The sequence below is a fragment of the Mercurialis annua genome, linkage group LG6 (genome assembly GCF_937616625.2).
Source record: "Mercurialis annua linkage group LG6, ddMerAnnu1.2, whole genome shotgun sequence".
Lineage (NCBI taxonomy): Eukaryota > Viridiplantae > Streptophyta > Magnoliopsida > Malpighiales > Euphorbiaceae > Mercurialis > Mercurialis annua.
This window is the reverse complement of record NC_065575.1, coordinates 35,867,391-35,888,395: the sequence shown is the minus strand read 5'-3', so window position 1 is coordinate 35,888,395 and position 21,005 is coordinate 35,867,391. Positions and strand designations below refer to the sequence as shown.

At 32.2% G+C, this 21,005-nt stretch overlaps 1 long non-coding RNA gene across 1 annotated transcript; it reads right to left on the bottom strand.

Annotated features, from left to right (window-relative positions):
- Positions 1-3,294: 3,294 nt before the first annotated feature.
- On the bottom strand, positions 3,295-5,838 carry LOC126688159 (uncharacterized). Its single transcript, XR_008791056.1, has 3 exons — positions 5,447-5,838; positions 5,294-5,370; positions 3,295-4,030 (listed from the first exon to the last, which is right to left on the bottom strand). It is a non-coding gene; the product is annotated as an uncharacterized LOC126688159 (long non-coding RNA).
- Positions 5,839-21,005: the final 15,167 nt, after the last annotated feature.

The window sequence follows — 21,005 nt, the reverse complement described above, 5'->3', positions numbered from 1 at the left end:
ATAGCAAAATTACAAAAATTTAGAGCTTTGTTCCACCAAATATGACAATTAGAAGACTGTGTTTTAACTATAAATTTTAAAAGTTTTGAATCGATTACAAAACATAAAAATGAATTAGTTTTTTTAGCACCATGATGTCTTAACTAAATTATATCATTATTATCATTTTAATTAAGTATTGTAATATAATTAGCTTTATCTACAGATGTGGTGACATAATTAATGTGAAATTTCTCATATGATCAAAATTACTACTATAATTGAAAGACATAGAATATGGTTTTGACTGTTCAAGTATTATTAATTAATTTTAATTCATTATTAAGTTTTTAAACTATACGTCTTTTGATTAACTGGTTATAAATTAGATTTTCAAATCTTTCGACGGATCTCCACTACAAATTCTATTAGTTATGTGGCATTTTTAAACAAATAACTCGCCATTTTTAAAGCGTGAATTGCATGCTCTTAATGGAAGGACTTAGACATGTTTTTTTATAAGTTTAATGACAAAAAAGAAATAAAATTTAGTACAAGAACCACTTATTCAAATGACGTACAGTTTAAGGACCTAATAATTAATTCATCTTGAATTAAATATTGGCTTAATTGCACAAAAAATCACCAACTTTCGCGTATTTTTGGTATTTAACATAATCTTTTTTTTTGGCATAAAAAATCATCAACTTTTAGTTTTTGGCATATTTCGTCCACATAACCGTTTCCTTTGAAAAATTAAGCGCAAAACTACGCCGTTATAGCGCAAAACAGAGGAAGATGAAGCCTTCAAGGATTCAATCTCCTCCAAAAAGATCTTTAATAAGAGCTTTTAAAGCCTCAACTCGCCTCTCCTAGGTTGAACTAGAGGACCTCAACTGCAAAATAAGAGTCTCACGCTCGTTAGAAGAACGTTGGAGATCCGTCTTCCTGGATTTCAAAGCAGCAAAAAGACTTTTTAGCTCAGCCAATTCGGTAACAACATCTTGACGACGCCTTTCCAAAAATAAGATAGCCTGAACCGATTGACAAAAAAAAATTTAAAGTTAGTTCAAAGAAACAAACATATACTCCCTCCGTCCCACTCTAATTGATAAAATAACTAAATTACAATAGCCAATACAAATTAATAAATGACATAGAGAGTTACTTGTATACCCTTCTATTGATAATAGAGCTAATTAATGCTATTAGTATACTAGCCAAATTTTCATTAAATATTCACCACTTTTCCATAAAAAACATAGATTTAAATGAGGGTAAAGATGGAAAATTAAAGGATAAAATTATAGTTATGTTAGTTTTGTCAATTAGAATGGGACACTAAAAACTCCATATTTTGTCAATTAGAATGGGACGGAGGGAGTACAAGACAAAGTAAAAATAAGCATACCGAGAGATTGCTAAAGCAAGCGACATGGACCAGATAATCTCCGTGCTATCGATCAATAGCCTGGATGTCTTCAGCTATAATTAAGTGCTAAAACATTGGGGACATCATAATTAGAAAGCTTTTTCGGATCTTGCTCCTCAACCCACTTAGCCAAATTCGGCATCCCAAACAAAAAATACTCCTTTTGGGATTTCTTCATAACCCTCCTCTACCAAGATGTTGAAACGCGGGACGAACCAAGCTAGCACTCTGGTTAGGAGGAAGAGTCACATCACGATTAAATTCCGGAACCTCCTATGGAACATCCAAATTAGAAAAGAATTTTAAACCTCCCTGGATAGTGACATCGGCCACTTGATCAACATGCGCCATGGGAAGATTACCCACCTCGTCTATTGGAATGGACATGTCTACGTCAAAATCAAAAAAAAATATCAAGTGAGGTAGTCATCCTACAAGTAAAAGATAAAACAAATAAAGTTAGAAAATACCTTTGAGATTAACACGAAGATCTGCCAAAGGCAGAACCCTATGTTTGAGAAAATTAGTTACTAAATCCGAAAATTTTGGCGTATTCACCTTGCACTCCGTCAATAACCCGGAGGAAAAATCAGACTCTTCTTCAGTCAAAGAAGATGAAGAAAGAGAGGCTTTAGATGGGGAAAAATTCCAAAGAATGGTGGAAAAAGACTTGTGCTAGACAAGGAAGAACTTGTGAGTCAAGTTCTTTAAAAATCTAATAATAGTAGACAAGGACCGGCAAGCCTATCGCCCGCGTAGATGAACATCTCGTTCATACGCCTCGAGAAAGTATAAAAATAATTGAAAATATTTAATGAAGGAACTCGCCCATGAACCCTATAAGACTCCATGAAACAAATGAGAACCTGAACAACGTTATGATGAAATTGTCCAGGCGGAATACTTAAATCTAGTAAAATTTCAATAATAAAAGGCTCTACAGGAAGTCTCAAGCCAGCAATGAAATGTTCTCCGAAGAAAACAAGTTTAGAGATAAAGCAGGATCATGAATTACCCGAATGCTTTCACCGGGTCTCCGAAGCTTATACGCTTCAGGAAATTCATACTCAACAGAAATCTCTAAGATTCTACTAGATGAGAGGGAACTAAGAATATGTTCTACGACATTCCTAGAACCTCGGCTCTTCCCTAACTCGTCATACATTTTAAAAAATATTGCGGGGGAAACAAAGGAACAATAAAGTTTTGAAATTAGAACATATCAAAATCACAAATTTTGATGAAAAACAAAGAACCAAATTAAGAACGCTAAGAAAACTCATATTGTTTTCTACACAAAACAACGAAAAGAATCAAACAAAGAATTATATACCTGGAAATGAGGTACGATTGTTCGAAGGAAAGATAGGATGTGATTCGAAAGTGAGGAATCTTGGAGAAAAGCTAAAATCAGAAGAAAAGTCTCAAAGCACAAGGTAAAGCTCGAGAAAATGAAGTTTTTTTTAAATAAAAATGATGATGAAGAAGAAGAAGAATTATATAACACGCAAGCATCCCCAGAAAGTAATAATGAAAGTTAAAAAAGCCAATGGGTTGACGGAAAAAAGAAACGTGGCGACATCAACAACACATGTCCAAAATCTACAAACTATGGGCGGACACGTATTAAGAAACAAAAAATTAAAAAGTGTCACGACCCATTTTCATGAATCGTGACCGGCGCTAGGGTATGGGTATGGTTGTACCAAAGCCCGTAGCTAGCCTTGCGAATAACCAACTTATATCATTAAAAACAATGTACCTGCAGAAAACCACATGCTCGGGGGCAACCGAGACTTCAGCCTAGTCTAGCAGTACAATAAGCAACATATATTCAAAGTATACTTATCTGAAATTATAACTCCAACAGTATGGCAATATAATATAAATACCATAATTACTGTAATCATGCCCAAAAACGATAAGGTAATCACCAACAATCAACAGTCTAAAATATAATAAAAAACTAATCATAAATAATCTAATACTACTACTGCGGTCTAAGAGTTTAAAACAGTTCGACTCTTCTATTCTGAAAATAAAATAAAAACCTCCGAGAATGAAGAAACGGAGATCGACCAAAGCTCAAATCATAAACCTGGAAAATTTGGGAAAACAACGGGGTCAGATTTACTGAGTAGAGTTTATATAACCATTTACATTTATTAAGTTAAAAAACCTTTAAAACGTTTAATAAAACATTTTCATTATGGATTATCAATGAAACCCTAAACCACAATTCTAAATCTATTGTCGTGTCGGTGAGACGTATCTCAATAACCGATCCCCGACTATCACTTAATAAATAGTGAGCCCAGGAGACGTATCTTCCACCAGTGCCCTCACTAAGGTGAGACGTATCTCAAACCTACCTCAATACCATAATCATTACCGGTGCGCACGCAGTCCCGATGATGCCCATCGAGTAGCACGTTCCAAATCAAATCCACAATGCCGAAAACAGTTCAAAAGCTGCTTATACATATATATATATACAAAATATAATAATTGCTTAATAAAGAGGTAAATAGAGATATAAACTCACTGCTTGCTAAATCCACGTGATCCTGACAAGCACCTAACTCTGGTTCGCCACTGAAGTACGAACAGTCGACGGGTCTAAATAAAATATTAAAATCATAATTAAAATCAGACCCTAACTCTAAAGAGTACTAGACACCACATAGGACTAGCACAATACAATACCACGCCACATTTAATCAACACTTATATTAAATGCATTTCAAATATAACCCAACTTACAGAGTACAAATCATATAAACATATTTAAAAAAAATGATTCATAAAATAGTTGAAATAAATCCAAGTTAAAATCCATATCAGTGAGTCAGCCGAGTTATTAAAAACTACCAAGCATCTTCCCACTTGTTGGGCGACCATAGTCTAATCCAAACTAAAACTTTATTTAAATTTATAACCCGAGTTTATAAATTAAAATACTTGATAAAAATAATTGTCTATATTAAAATAGAATTCAATATCTTCAAATATAAGTAACCCAAGTTACGACCAAAACTAACCATTTTAAGTTTAATAAAGTTTAGGGACTAAACTGTACTTTAACCAATTTGATTTTCGAAATCAAATTTAATTACTAATTCTCAATTTACTAAATTATGAATCAAACAAAAATCCAAAAGTTATCCTCGAAACAAAAACGATAGATAAAACTTAACTTGAATAAGCTTTTAGAAACTTTAGGGGCTAAATAGTAAATTAGCCAAAATGCCATGCCAAATTGATATTAAAATCAAATATAACTACCCGAGTAATTATATAAATTTAAATATCGCTTTCAGATTATAATTATCAACACAGATCAATTTATAAATCAAGCCAATATTATTTTTAGTTTCAAATTGAAAGTGAACTAAGAATATCACGTATAAATTAACAATAAAGAAAGAAAATATCTAATGGCCAAATTAATTGATACAAAAGCAAAAGAAATGACCAACACATCAAACAAATTTTAGAATTTGCCGCCAACATCATCATGGAGATTAAAACTCATGAAACCAAAACAAGAATTAAGCCCAATAACATAATTGAACAAGACCCAAACCTGCCAACCTCAGCCTAAAGTCTAACATTTAACAAACTCAACAGGAATTAACAGGGATGGCCATCAACACTCAAAGAGCAACAATTCTGCCATTAACAAAAACCCAGCAAGAAATACTAACTCATATGCAGAGCCAAAACCTTAGCTAACAGTAACAAACTTAACAATTTAAATAATGAGATTAAGGTCATCAAACAACAAGAAAAATTGATAGCAATTCATTTAAAAGAATCGGCAGTAACATGTATATGAAACGGCGAAACGGAACGGCAATGAACAGAGGAATTCTTACGTACCGTATATGATTCCGAAGCGTAACGATTATAGAGATCGCTCAGTTGATGTGAATCGTTGAAGAAAATTCAGATTATAGCTAAACAATGAGATACGAAATCAAAACCGTATTTGACGATAAGTCTTAGAATGAACAAAACTAATACGATACTTACCGAGCTTGAATCGAATGGAGTTGGAATGTAATTTAATGAAGTTTCAGATTGTTAAAGAGTGCGGCGGCTGAGGTTGTGTTTCAAAATGATATGAAATATTAGGTTAAGAAAAAAAATAGAAACGTAATGCAGTAGATGAAGCACGTTTAAATAGGAGAGGAAGGAATGAAGGCTTCTGCTGCAAAATTCAAGCACATGAATATGGCTTATTCATGTAATTAAAAGTGTGGGCTTTTCATCTTTTAGAAAAGAATGGGCCACGATAAAATAAGGAAAGGAATTGCATGGGTTTTCATGCATAAGATTACATATATACACTTTTCTTTTTCTTTAAAAAAAAAACAAATTAATAACACACACTAAACACGAATCGAACCAGGATCGAGTCAACGAGCGACTAAAATAGATTTAAATAAAAATATGTAATAATAATAATAATAATAAATTACTTAAAGTTTGACGGAATGCAAAAATTTATAATTAAAATAAAAAAATAATTAAAAAAAATACGGGATATTACAAAAAGACTCGCCAAGGAAGTGAAGAGATTCCCCGAGTAGGCGAAGAGACTCTCTAAATAAAGCTAAAAATTAAATAAGGTATACATAAAAAGACATTTTCTTACATAGGGGGAAGCTAAAATGGAATCCTAATTCTAAAGAAATATAATGAAGTGAGTCTCTCAGGATTTGCCCATTGAAGTGAACCCCAGGATTCATCCAAACAAGTTTTGGCCGAGTCGTAAGTGACCTCGCCCATTTAGAGCAATCCAATAGAATTCGCCTAAATCACAACAGTTACCGAATCCAATAGGATTCAGTTAGATTCAACAAACAGATCTGGTATGACTCGTCAAAGATCTAGATTTCATATACGATTTAATTACGATACCAGTAATAAAGGAGATTTTAGAATACCCAGATCTCTTAAAATCTCGAAGAGATACTTTCATATTTGGAATCATACTCCTATTTAGGAACCACCCCTAAATAGGACTCTTTCCTGAATAGGAATCCCTTTTCTATTTGGATTCATCTGCTAAATAAGAATCTCTTTCCAATTTGAATTCTACAAAGTATCCCTCCATTCTTATTATAAAAGTACTTGAGGTAATGCCTACATTGAGACTAATAACAATTACGCATTAATACTCCTTCAAGCTCAAACACTGAATTAAGCATCAAAGAGCTAATAGGACAACCACCATCCTATCAGTCATCTACCTTATTTTGCAGGTCAAACACTCATTGCAAAGACCAGACTCCATCATTGATGAAAAAAGTGATGCATAGACATGTTTAAGTCATATGTAATAGAAATTGAAAATCAATTTAATAAAAAAATTAAGGGTTAATTACATATAAAATCACAACCTTTACACGAAATTGCAAAAATAACACGACCTTTCAAACGTGGCAATTCGGGGCACCACCTTTCATTTCTTTTCAAAAACAACATGAGCACATTTTTAGTGGCGATTTTGCTAACGTGTCATGACATGTGGCGCTCCCATTGGATGTCCAAGTCAACAAAATTTTATCTAAAAACGTACCCATGTTGTTTTTGAAAAAAAATGAAAGGTGATGCCCTGAATTGACACGTTTTAAAGGTCGTATTATTTTTGAGAATTCGTGTAAAGGTGGTGATTTTATATGTAATTAACCCAAAAATTAAAAGGTTTCATAATGATAGAGGAACTGAATATGAATCAGTATGTTTATTAAATTTCATAATTCACATAGCATAATACATGAAAGCGTTTCACCATATTCACTTGAAATGAATAGAAAAACTAAAAAATAGAACATTCAATGAATCTATTGTTTCTATTTTATTGAATTCTGGTTATGTATCTTATTAGTGAGGTAAATATTTGTTAACTGTATGATATGTGCTTAATAGAGCTCCTAATTCTAATAATAAGACTTTGCCTTATGAGATTTTGAAAAATAGACAACTGGACATGTCTTATTTTAGAACTTGGAGTTGTTTAAGTTATGTTCATATTCCTGAGCCAAAATAAACTAAATTAACAAGTAAAGCCTATGAATGTATTTTTATTGCTTATGCAATTAATAGTAAAGCTTATAGGTCCTATGATTTGAATGGGCATGTTATTGTTGAATCTAATGATGCTGGTTTTGATGATTAAATTTTTTATTTTAAATTAATGAATTATCCAGTAATAATCATATGGTTAAGAGTAGTGAACTTACAAATGATATAAAACTAGAGATCAGAAAACATAAAAGAGCTAGAATTTCGAGAAACTATGGTTTGATTTCCATATCTATACTTAAGAATTTTGCCTTGTTGCCAAGATATTTATACAATGTGAAAATATTTATTTTTTTGGTACTTATTCACATACTGAAATAACATCCACTACAATGTTAATTTTGATTGTTACACTTCATGGTTTGGTAGTACACCAAATGGATGTTGAAACTGTTTTTTTTTAATGGTGACTTAGATGAGGAGATTTACATGGAACAATCCTAGGTTTTTTTTATACAGGGTCAAGAACAAAAACTTTACAAGTTAAATAAATTTGTGTCTTTAATAGGAACCTAAGCAATGACATGGAAAAATTGACAACTTAGTCATTTCAAATGGTTTTAAAGTGACTGAAAGCGACAAATGTATTTATTATAAATTTGAGAATAAGTTGCACTTCTATATGTTTATATGTTGATGACTCACTGATTTTTGGTTCAAACATTCATGTTATAAATGCATTGTATGCCAACTTTTGTATGAAAGATATTGGAAAAGCGAGTGTAATCCTCGGTTGGAAGAATACTAGCAGTGATAAGGGAATTTCTTTAGATCAATCTCACTATATTGAGAAGTTTTAAAGAAATTTAATTACATTGACTTTAAACCTGCATGTACATGTGATCCAAAGGGTGACAGTGTACACCAATATAATTATGCAAGAATCATTGGCAGCCTTTGGTATGCTACTTATTGTACTAGATTCGACATTGCATATGTCATTGGATCATTGTGTAGGTTTACCGGTATTTCTAGTGTTTAGCATTAGCATGTTATTTAAAGAGTTATGAGATACCTTAAAATAACCATGAACCTTAGTTTACATTATCAAAAGCATCATATTTTCCTTGAAGAATATAACGATGTAGATTGGAACAATTCGTCCGCTGATCGTGATGCAATGAGTGGCTATATTTTTAATATAACAAGTGAAGTTGTTTCTTGAAAATCAAACTATCTTAGCTCAATCAACCATGGAGTCTAAAATGATAGCAATAGCTAATACTAGTAAAGAAGCAAGTTGGCTAAAAAGCCTGCTAGCTCAGACACGTTAATGGCAAAGACCAATACCAGCTTTGTGGATCCATTGTGATAGTACCGCAGCTTATTGCAAAAATTCAAGTGCATTACTATAAGGGTAAGGAATGACAGATAAGATGTAAGCACAACATTGTCAGAAAATTCCTCTCAACATGAGTTGTTAGAGAGGATCATGTATGCACTAATGATAATTTGGTAGATCTTTTAACGAAATAATTAGTTAAAGAGAAAGTCCATAAAACTTTTGAAGGAAAGAGACTATTGCCCAACAGAATGAATTATTCATAATGGTAATTCGACTTAAATGACTGGAGATCCAAAAAATTAGGTTCAATGGGTAATAACAATTATGAAATAATATGAGCGTGAACATGCTAAAAAGAAGCATGATTCCTGAAGTGATTAGAGGATGATATAATAGAAACTCTTAATGAAGTTTATACTCTATAAAAGAAGCATGATTCTTGAAGCGATTAGAGGATGATATGATTGTAATACCCCGTAAGTTTAAATTATCTAATTGGACCATGTGTCTAGTTTTGATTTGCCGGAGTGGCAATATCGGGAAGATTTCCGAGAAATTGAGATAAATAAATAGCAGGTCGGTTTTCAGAAAGATTATTATAAGAAATTTAATATTATATCTTAATTTAAAGTTGGAATTAGGGCTAAAAGGCAAAGGTCAAGGAAAGTTGCGAAAGTAAAGTTTAGGTACCAAAATGGTAATTAACCAATTAACTCTCGAGAATCGTAATTATAAAGAATTTTGACGGGAAATATTGATTCTCAAACTTGTATTATTTATTGGATATAAATAATACGTATACGAATTGGTTAAAGAGTTTATTGATTAAGCGATTGGTTAAATGGAATGAAAAGAAAGTTTAATAGATAATTAATAATAAATGAATAAAACAAGGGTCAAATGGTATGTTAACCATGATATATATGAAGAAGATTATGAATCAGAATGAAAAGAGAAGGTTCCAGAGAAGAGAAGAATATCATCAATGAAGAAACGGCGATCGCGATAACTCCGCCGTCCGACGTCCGAATTCCTCTTTCTTGGTGTCAATCTTCTCAAAATCGAATACTCTACGGATCCTAAGCTTCATTGCAAGGTAATATTTCGAGAATTGGTGTTGAATTTGGAATATGTGGCTGTTTTTGAAGTTTAATAGTATACGTATATCGAATTCATCGTAATTGTATCGTTTTTGATATTTTCGGAAAACTAAAGTATGGGTATTGTTACTAAGGGTGTTAAGAACGATGATGATGTGTCGGAAAGTAGCGGAGCAGCCCGGAAAATGGACTTCAGAGTTGTGCGTAAGCACAGCTATGCTGTGCGAACGCATAGCCTAAGCAGTGGGAACGCACAGCCAGGCTGTGCGATAGGCTTTGTGAATGCACAACATGCTGTTCGGACGCACAGTACCTTCTATGCGCCCGCAAAACTGCTTTGAGGTAGCAATTGGACGTTTTAGCCCCTATTCGACCTAGACTTCCGAATTTACGGACATTAGACCTTAAAGATGAATCAAGGACCCCAGTAGTTTAAAGTTTCGAGATAAGCTCGACGTTTTCGGTAGTTCATGATAACGGAACACGTTAAGTAAGATGTATAATTTTTGAATACAAGAAGCGGTGTTCGATAAGTCGTGAATACGACTAAGGATCATCGAATTTACGAATACGCTAGAAATGGAATTTAATCAACCTAAACCTAGAACTTAAAAGGATTACATATATAAACATGAAGGTCACGTCTAATTGTTAAACATTAATTAATATGTAACAGACGTGTCAGCGTACGATGAGGTCAGCATATGTGGACTAGTACGAGCATACTATCATATCGACCACGTTATAGATTGGGTAACGGTCCAAGTGAGTTGCACTTTACTTTCGTGTATTATCTATAAAAGTTATTTGATATTATATCTTATATATATATATATATATATATATATATATATATATATATATATATATATATATATATATATATATATTACTTAAACGCATCGCATTATATATGACTTGTTGATATGTAATATGTTTTGACTGATTCTTATATATATGAATCTAGTATGAGATCTGAATAAAGTAGCTACCTATTGGGCGTCAATAGGCTGTGTGATCACCAGTGACCGAGTCAGTCTAGTATAGTTAGACTAGTAAAGATTATTTAATATGTGTGTATGAATATGAATACTTAAGTTGGATATGTGAATAGTAGATACGAGGTTGAACTCGGTTGAACTATCTCGAGACCCGTATCTAGTGGGTTGAATTATCTCGGCACCCACAACTTGGGATTAAGCAGTGGCATGAGTTGACCCAATTGAATTACTTGGGGACTATGCCACGTGGTCGCGGTTGAACTCGGTGGAACTATCCCGGAACCGGGCCAAAGGTTGAATTCTATTATATGTGATATGTGACAAATAGGTCGTGTTAAGTTTCAGGCTTTTAGTTTCGAACGGATCAAATGCTTGATTATTTGTATATTCGTAATATTGATTTATTTGAAATGCGATGTTATTTTATAATACCGTTAATAAATTGCGAACTCACTCAGCATAGTCTGACTCTGTTGTTGTATAAATATTTTCAGGTGCTTAGTGTTTGAACCTAGCTAGAGTCCACTTTTTGGGTTCCGGAAGTCAGCAGTACATGTATAGTTCTTGACTTCCGTAGCACTACAGTAATGATTTTGTGTCGACAGAGTCGTGGCCTTGACAGCAACGTATTTTGGTTTTATGTTTTACTTGTTGTCTATGTTTATATTTTTTGTAGGCTATGTACGTAATGTTTATAATACCTTAATATGTATATAGTCCGTGAGGCCAGTTCGTACGTGGTACGGAAACTAGAGCCCACGTGGATATCAGAATATCTAGTGTAAATATTTGTATATATGCTTGCTTCCGTATGTGTTGTATTATTTGCGAAAAAGTTTTAGTTATTTTAAGCTTGCTACGGGTTTTGGAGCTACCACTCCCATTCCCTAGCGCCAGTCGCGGCTCGATAATTTGGGTCGTGACAGTAATAGAAACTCATAATGAATTACCTAGCTATATGAGTATATACTCTATTTGGAAAAAAGAATTCAAGAGCATTCACGATACTGTGATAGCCGCGCATGCCATAAACGCACATGCTTTTGAACACACTCTTGAAAGATTGTGTATGGTTTGATGTTAGAGATAGAAAGATACTTACTATTACTCAAAGGTTCAAATCGAAAGATACTTTGGTCTGCACAATCTGATTGATAAAGAAATTTTAAGAAAATATTTTTTAAATACTATCAAGTGGAGGATTGTTGAGTTTTTAAGTGAAATTTTAAAAATTGAAAGGACCTCGTGTTTAGTGAAAATTCCACATTGTTTGGGAGAACTTATTTTGATGGGTTTATATTATTGAACACAATTATTTGAGTTTGGGTCCCAAAAAATATCCAATTATGTGAGCGGGTGAGCAAACACATCCTTACCGAACCATCACACGCGCATTGCCGTCTGTTCGGTCATTTATTTAGCTGCCACCCTGATATAGTATGGTTGGTTTGGTTCAAACTCTTATTAATTCTATTTTTTTATGTTAAAGATTTTGTAATGTTTTATTCACACATACCTTAATTCAAGCCACGTATCATTACAGCAATGTTTTGATTGATGGCCGTTTTTTTGATTTATTATCGTTTCTGATTTATTTTCTATAGATCATTTGATCTTTCCCAATTGATAGACAGTTATACAAACTCTATTTTATAATTTACGTTTCCTCTTTGAATTTACAAATTGTGGGTGTTATTAGAGAAATTCACATTGTGCAGTGTTGGTTGTATAGCGTGGTTGTTTTATCCTAAGAATGTCGTAGTTGATAGTCTTTTTTGCACAAAAACAGCATAGCCACGAAACATCTTAAAAAAGCGTTTTAGGCTGCGATTCAACCATAACACTAATCGGTACATTCATTATATTTTATCATCTGTTTCAACCAATGGCGGAAACACGGGAGACCCTCCTCGCCAGAGAAAATCGAGGGACCGGTGCTACTCCACCGTTCCTCGTCTTCCTTTCGACCCCCAGGCCTGAGGCCACAAGCAGATGAAGATCTGCTGATTTGCAGGCTGCAAGCTGCAGTACGTCGGCCACCATCTTTCACGAGTTGCAGATCTGCAACTCGTGAATTTTTTCTATGAATTTAAAGGTCGTTCGACCCTATTTTAAACAAACGACAAGTCGTTTGGCTCATAGCCAAATGTCGTTTGGATTTTTAAGTTTGAAACAAAAACAGATTGTTATTTCTATTTCAAACAGGGAAACAATCCCAATTTCATATGAAATTAGGTTTTAAAACCCTTATTTTGCCCAAACTCTTTTCTTTTATTTTCTAAATTCTAAACCCTAAAATTGAATCTCATTCACTAAATTAATCACCCAATACCATTTAATTCTTAAACCCATCATTATTTCTACTCAATAATCAAAGTATTGTATTTTTTCTATTTTAACTTAGTTTTTTTTTACAATAATTGATTTATTTTATTTTATTATCTAACTATAATCTTTAATTATATCTTTTTAGGTCATATATATTGATTAGCAATGTCAAAAAGTGGCGAGTTAGACAAAAACTCAACAAATAAGTATATAATTTTTGTTAATGTTTATATATTAATTTTTTATTTTTTAATTGTTATATAAATGAATAGATTTGGTCGCCATTTATTTTATAAATTGATAATTTTTTATCATAATTTAATGAATTCATTTGGTGAATTAGATTGATTATTGCCATAATTTGATAAATTAGTTTTGATGATTGTCATAATTTGATAAAATATGCAGAAAATAACCAAGAACCCAATTGAATTGATCACATACATATAATGTTGGCAAAAAAGGGTCGTATTCTTCTTTGGTAGGAACTATATATTATAATGGATTTTTGACAAATTTGTTCCCCCTTAATTAGGGGAATTCTTTTCTTGTGCCCCAGAGCACAAAAATTACATTTTCGTGCCTAGTGCCCATCCAGCCCGCAATAGCCTATTGCGGGCTGGTCAAGATTCCCTGCCACATGGTAGGGAATCTCTGCAGCCCGCAATGAGCCATTGCGGGCTGCACCCCTATATTAAGGGGTGTGGTGAATTCAATTTCACCACGTCCCTTCAAATTTTGAAAAACAAAAGATGTTGAAGTATTATTTTGGAGCTAGACGATTTTGGAGCTCTCGGTGATTATTTTGGAGTTAGAAGGATTATTTTTGAAGCTTGACCAGATTATTTTTCGAGCTTGAAGTCTTATTATTATTTTACGAGTACTACAAGAGGTGAGTCCGCATAATTTTTTATAGCTAGTTTATTTCTTTATTAATAAATATCAGAATTTGTATCATTAGATTTATAATTTATTAATGTGAAATTTTTTAGATATATGTATATAGTTTAAAAAGTCATATTATAGAATTGTTATTAAGTAATTATAGTTTAAAAATACCGAAATGTTAAGTATGAATATGGAATAGAAAAAATTATAGAATTGACATCACGTATTATAATTTTAAAAATATTTAAGTAAAATAAATATTTGATAAAATATATAATATTTTAGCAAAGTGTATACGATTTTGTAAATAGTTAAATAAAATAATTTAAAATTGTTAAATAAATTGTTTATAAACTGTTGAAAATATTATTTTATATTATTTTATATATATTTAAATTAATCAAATGTACAATTTTATTTATATAAAAAATTATAAATTAGGCCTCATAATGTGAATATGAGTAATGTATTGTATAAATTACGGTAATATTTATTATTTATTACACATGTTTGTAGTAACAGCGTCAACCGATATATTGTTTGTGATATAGTGTAACGACAGCATCGTAAACTCCTCCCGTGGAGTTGAATATATGAGGGGTCGTTATGTTCATGTGCCGCTTGGTGGAAGAATAAATTTTGGGGAGTTGGTCAAAATTTGTAGAACGGCAGTATCTACTAATGTGAGGCCTGTGGAAATCACGAAGATATATTTCTGTCTACGCCATCTTCAAGGGTACGAAATATATTCGTACTCGTTGTTCGATGTGCAGGGTGACCAACACGTATTTGATATTCTGGGCGAGACAGCTCGGATGCCGGCATTGAAGGTGTTAGAGTTCTACGTGGAGTATCACACTTCGGCTTATAATGAAATTCTTATGGATCAGCTGGATGTAGTAGGTTGTAGTGAGTTTGAGAGGGGTAGTGAGGAAGAGGAAGAAGACGAGCACTACAATAGCGACGAAGAGGATATGGAGGATATTCTTATTGTTGAAGAATCAAGTAATACACAGTACCAGTCTCAACTGCCGCAACACATAAGATGTGTCGATCTCAGTGACTTCGACGTTGACGAGACGTGGGAAGAGCCGAACATTAAGTTACCGCGTGGGATGGAGTTTGAAGTCGGGATGATTTTTTCGAGCCGATTGGTTGTTCGGACCTGTGTCATTACTTATTTGGTGGATAAGGGACGAGAGTTTATGAGTCACCGGACAACGAAAACGACACTGGTTCTAGTTTGCAAGCATCAGAATATGTGCAATTGGTGGCTGCGCGCCTCCCTGCTCTAAAAACCCAACACCTGGACGTTGACAAGATATAACGGGCCGGCCACACACATGCGATATGCTAGTGTCAACTCGTCACCACAGGAATTTTGGGATTACTCAAATTGCCGATTTTATTAGGACTCAAGTGTTGGGGCAGCGTGATATACGGATTAAGACGCTTATGGCGGGAATTTTAAAATCCTTAGGACTGGCCCTTCCATATAAACGGGTGTGGTATGGGAAGGAGATGGCAATTAGCAGCCTCCAATTAGAATCCTTAGGACTGGCCCTTCCAACGCCGCCAAATCAAGATCTGGCCTCCTCTTCTCGCCCGACTCAGAGTTCCTCCCAAATGCATTTTACTCTGGATGACCCTTGGATCTACAATTTGGATCAGGACACACAACCGTTTGGTGAGCTTCTAGGATTGCAGGCTCCTTCTTTTTCTCTAGGGTTAGGGTTGTACCCCTCCTCACAGCCTCCTGCTCCTGATGTCTGTGATGAGGACGAGACTGAGGATGTGGACAGTCCAGACGGCGACGAGAGAAGCACCGGCCCAGATGGAAGACGTTACCGTCGATTGACTGATACCCAAAAGAGTCGGCGTGTGAATAAGGGTTACGACATGAGGACACGCTTACGGAGTCCAGATAGATCAGACTATACTCAGTAGTTTTATAATTGTTGTACAAATATATATGTGTATGCACTATTAATTTATGTACGGTTACTTTTAATTATTTTGTATAATTTCTTTATAATTATGTATAATACATTATTAATTTATCTTTATCGCTTTCATATTAGACAGAAAAACGCTTGACACGGTTAATATAACTATTTTTAATTATCAAAATTAAAATACAGCTTAAATATTTTTTTATTTATAATATTTTAATTTTCAATTATTAAGTTTAAAAAAAATTAACACAAAAAAGAAATAAGCTGCCAATGATTGGGGAATCTCCCCAATCATTGGGGCTAAAGCAGCCCGCAATGGGCCATTACAGTTGCTTTAGCCATTAATCCAGCTGAGTAATCAGTTGGATTAGTGCAGCCCGCAATAAGCCATTGCGGGCTGGGTTAGTCCTAGGCATAAAAATATAATTTTTGTGTCCTGGGACACAAAATTAGAATTTCTCCTTTTAAAGGGAAAGAACAAAAATGTAAATAACCCTATTATAATGTTTGCAAAAAAGAGTCATTTAACCCTTCTAAATTGGCACAAAATATTAAAAATGTTCAAATTTGTGTTCTATGATAAAAAAAAACTGCAATCGATATTCTACTTTAGGCGTTATAGTTTCTTTTTTTTTTATTATGTAATTTGATGAATTGATTTGGCGAATTAAATTAATTGTTTTTATTGATTTTTTAAGGTAAATCAAGAAATACAACTTCCACCTCTTACCCTTTCCAATTCTTATTGTTTTATTAATTTTTTTATGTTATTTATTATTATCAACTCAATATTTAACACTTTAAATTAATTAAAATTTTCATTTAATGTACTTTTATATTTTTGTGTGAAATTTCGACCTCCATAGAAAAAAATTCTGATTCCGCCACTGGTTTTAACATAACACTAAAACCATTTTTACACACCAACGAGTTATAGTTCAAATGGTATAAACATTGTGCAGCAAACCATCAAGGTGGTAGGTTTATTTTCCTCACACAAGCGCTCTCCCACCCCAATTAACAAAAATACCATCTTTGCACCTTCGTATATCATTTTAAATTTTTGAAAAAAAATATTGTAATTCTATGTAAATTTATAGTTAAATTTTACATGGACCATGTTTTGATGTAGATTGGTTGAAGAACCCTAGCTGAACACAGGGCTGGAGCTATCATACCATTTAATGATGTAAATATGATGATAATACATGGGAAAAAGGCAAAAATAATTATGTCATTGAAAAAATATGAATGATGATTGAATAGACAAATATCGTACTAATTATCAGCTGGATTTTTTGTGCATGTCCTATTGCAAACTTTGCTTTCAGTCTAGCTGGTGAACTTGTTTCTCTTTTATTAACAATGTCTAATCCACTTGCCAATTCAACATTACAACATATCCCAGAAATCTCGCAGATTTGAGATATTAATTATACAGATTTTATTTATTTATTTTGATCTAGTGTCGGCAATGTAAATAAATTCTATTATTCAACTGAAGATTAATTGTGTTAATTCAAAAAATTGGAATCATTGATGAAAAATCAAGCTGGACAATAACTTAATGAGCAACCATACTTACCCAACATAGATCTCAATTCAATTGATTCCACATGTACCTAATTATAATTCGAATCACATGGACTCCCATAATCAAAATCATACCAGCTAGTATTATCATATCTAGACAAATAAACATGCCATTCTTTTATGTTTTAGCTTTTAGCAAAGTCATAATGCAGGATTAGGGTTGTGCAAAAACGGACAGAATTCGAACCAACAGATTCGTCAGTTTGATTTAATAGACAAAATTCGAATGCTCGCTTCGATTTTAACCTTAAAAAACTTCAGTTAGATGGGAGCATAAATCGAACAAAAAATAACAAAACTAAAATAAAAATCGATCGAACTAACTGATTTTATTTGATTCAAATTAAAGATCTATAGTTTCTCAAATTTTTAAATTGGATTAGTTTTTTATTTTTTTTTAAATATTTTAATTTAATTCGGTTTGATTTAACTGAATGCACACTTAGAAAGAAGATGAAGTTTTTGTTAATCAGTTGCCAATAAAATGCACTCATATGCTAAATTATTGAGTGGGGACAACAAAATCTAGCGTTCCACTTGTGTGGTTAAACTTATGTAAAGCACAATGGCTACGAGAGAGGGATCATAATCACGTGTATTTCCACTAAATATGGATACCAACTTCTGGGTCCAATTAGCTCTTTTAATAATTATGTTGATATGTCCCGATCTAATTAATACGCCTTTTATTACTAATTTTATAGGAGTATAATTTTGGAATAAGATGTACATTAAGAGGATGATCAATAATTTAATATAAAAAAATATTTTAAAAATTTATGAAGAGAAGAAAAAGTAAAATAAAAGGTATGAAAAGTTTAAGAAAATATTAAAAGTCTTCTGAATTAATTCTACTATAAAAATATAGATAAATTTAAATTAAATTAGTTTAGATTATTGAGCAGAGAAGATTTTGCCACTTCATGTGGCTTTCTATAAAAACCATTATTCATAAAAAAAAATTAATTTAGATTAGAAAAATATAATATCTTGAAATTATTCAAAATTAAATATTATAAAATATGTTAAACATTCTTAAGCGTTATATAATTTGGATATTTCTTTCATAATTTTTTTATTTTTAGAACATGTGTTACTTTATTTTTTTTAATCTTCTTCAATTAATATGTTTTATTATAAAATGTTTTGGAGAAATATGATGTATTCAAGAGTACAAGCATATGAAATAAAAGAATTATAGATTATTTATGAATTTTTAACAGTAATATGTATAAATAATCTTTTCAGGTAGATCGGAAGAGAGAGCATAAGGTTAGCACAACACAACACTTGATTTCTCTATACTGAATTATTCTACTATAAATTAGTTGTTTAACCAATGTCTCCTATATTTTGAGCAAAGTCATTAACTTTTTAAGCATTTAAATAATGTTTTATTCAGTTACATCATACTCTTTTGGTGGAGTATTGATGGGATCCAAAGCAATTTATTACATCTAAGGGAATATTTTTTAAATGTGAATGCAAGGACATAAATCTAAGATGTTGTACTCTTGGAAAATGCCCTAACCATTTTGTTACACAACCTAAAAACTTACAAATTTTAATATCTTAAATTGAATGTTTGAACATATGGAATTTAGAGACCAAATCTTGAGCCACTGACTACTTCTTTATGAATTAAATTTAGTGCTTCAAAATCAACATTTTGAATGAGTATAAATTTATTGATTTGGAATAAGGTTTTACAATGTATTTTTAGAAACAATTCCTAACAATTTAACTTAAGTTGTTTGCATTATTCTCATTTGGTGGGCTGTTAGGAACATATGAATGGATTTCTTATCCCGGTTGATGAGCCCATTAATAGTTATAGGCCCATTTAGACAGACATCCAATTATTTGTTAGACTGTGAATCCATTAATAGTTATTTTTTGTATTTTTTTTAATAATTGGTAATGGAGAAGTGCATGTCGGAGGATTTGAACCTATAACTTAACAGTTTACCGTCCAGCACTTATAGCATTTGAACTATAGCTCATTAGTTAGTTTTTTTTTATATGAATACACCAAAAAAGGAAACTTCTTTAATTTTACAAAAGGTCTAATTACTTACAAACTATCCACGTTGAAACTTTTTTGCATTTATACTCTGATCTAATTGTACCCTGTTTTGAGTTTTTATATTTCACCTCTATCTCAAAGAGTTAAGGTGCCCTTTGTTCATTTCAAAAAAAAAAATCAAAATAATCCTTCATTTTTAATTAAACGATTAATATTATTAATTATACAAAAATACTTTCTTCAAAAAAATTAAAAATTATACTCCATCCGTTCCAATAGAGTTTTTTCCACTTTGAGAAATTTTTTTGTCCCAAAACTCTTGTCCACTTTCAAAAAGTAATAATATTTATACTCAACTTTCCTATATTATCCCTATTTAATATCCGGGTAATTGATTTCGGAGGTCATTGTACTTTTTAAAAATTGCAAAATGATGACCGAACTTCAAAACGTAACATTTTAGTTACTATACTATTTGGTTATGTCAAGATAGAAGGATTTTTTGTCACTCAAGAAAAATATTTCAAGTCGATTTTTTATTGATTGTGTGTATATATAAAATATAAGGTATTATTTGTCATAAATAATAAAAATTTGATTACTACATATGTATAATTTGACCGTAAAACACTTAAAAACCTTCCAAAATCACATATTTAAAATTTTAGTAACCATTTTGTTACGTTTTGAAGTTCGGTCACCATTTTGCAATTCTTGAAAAGTACATTGATCCCTAGAATCAATTACCCTTAATATTCATTAATGACTAAATTAAAAGTAAATTGTAAGTGGACCCTATATTAAATAAGGGTATTACAAGAAAAATAAGGAAAAATTAACAAAACTCATAAACAATGATTATTTTTCTTAAACTGTGTGATAAAGGCAAAGTGGAAAACTCTATTGAGACGGAAGGAGTAATTTTTTTTATTAATTTTTAAAATTATATTTTTATATAGAATTAAAAAAATCAAAACGGGCAACCGGAAGAGCTATTTCTCCGATGGAAAAGAAGCTGTCGGAGAAGGAGCAAATTGAGAAGGAGCAGCTACTCCTTCTCAATTTGGAGAAGAAACAGCTCGCTACTTCTCCAAAATTTGAAGAAGGAGCCAGCTGCTCCTTCTCTGATGAGTTTTTTTGATGAGAAGGAGCAATGGCAGCTCCTCGGTGGCCGCTGGGAGAAATTATTTTTAATTTATTTAATTGTTTTATAAAATTAAAAAAAACAATTAATTATTAGGATTTATTTAAATGCTTTTAAAGTTAAAAGATCTTTTTGTATTTTTTCAAAACAGAAAATCCTTCTATTTAGTTGTCTTTATTGA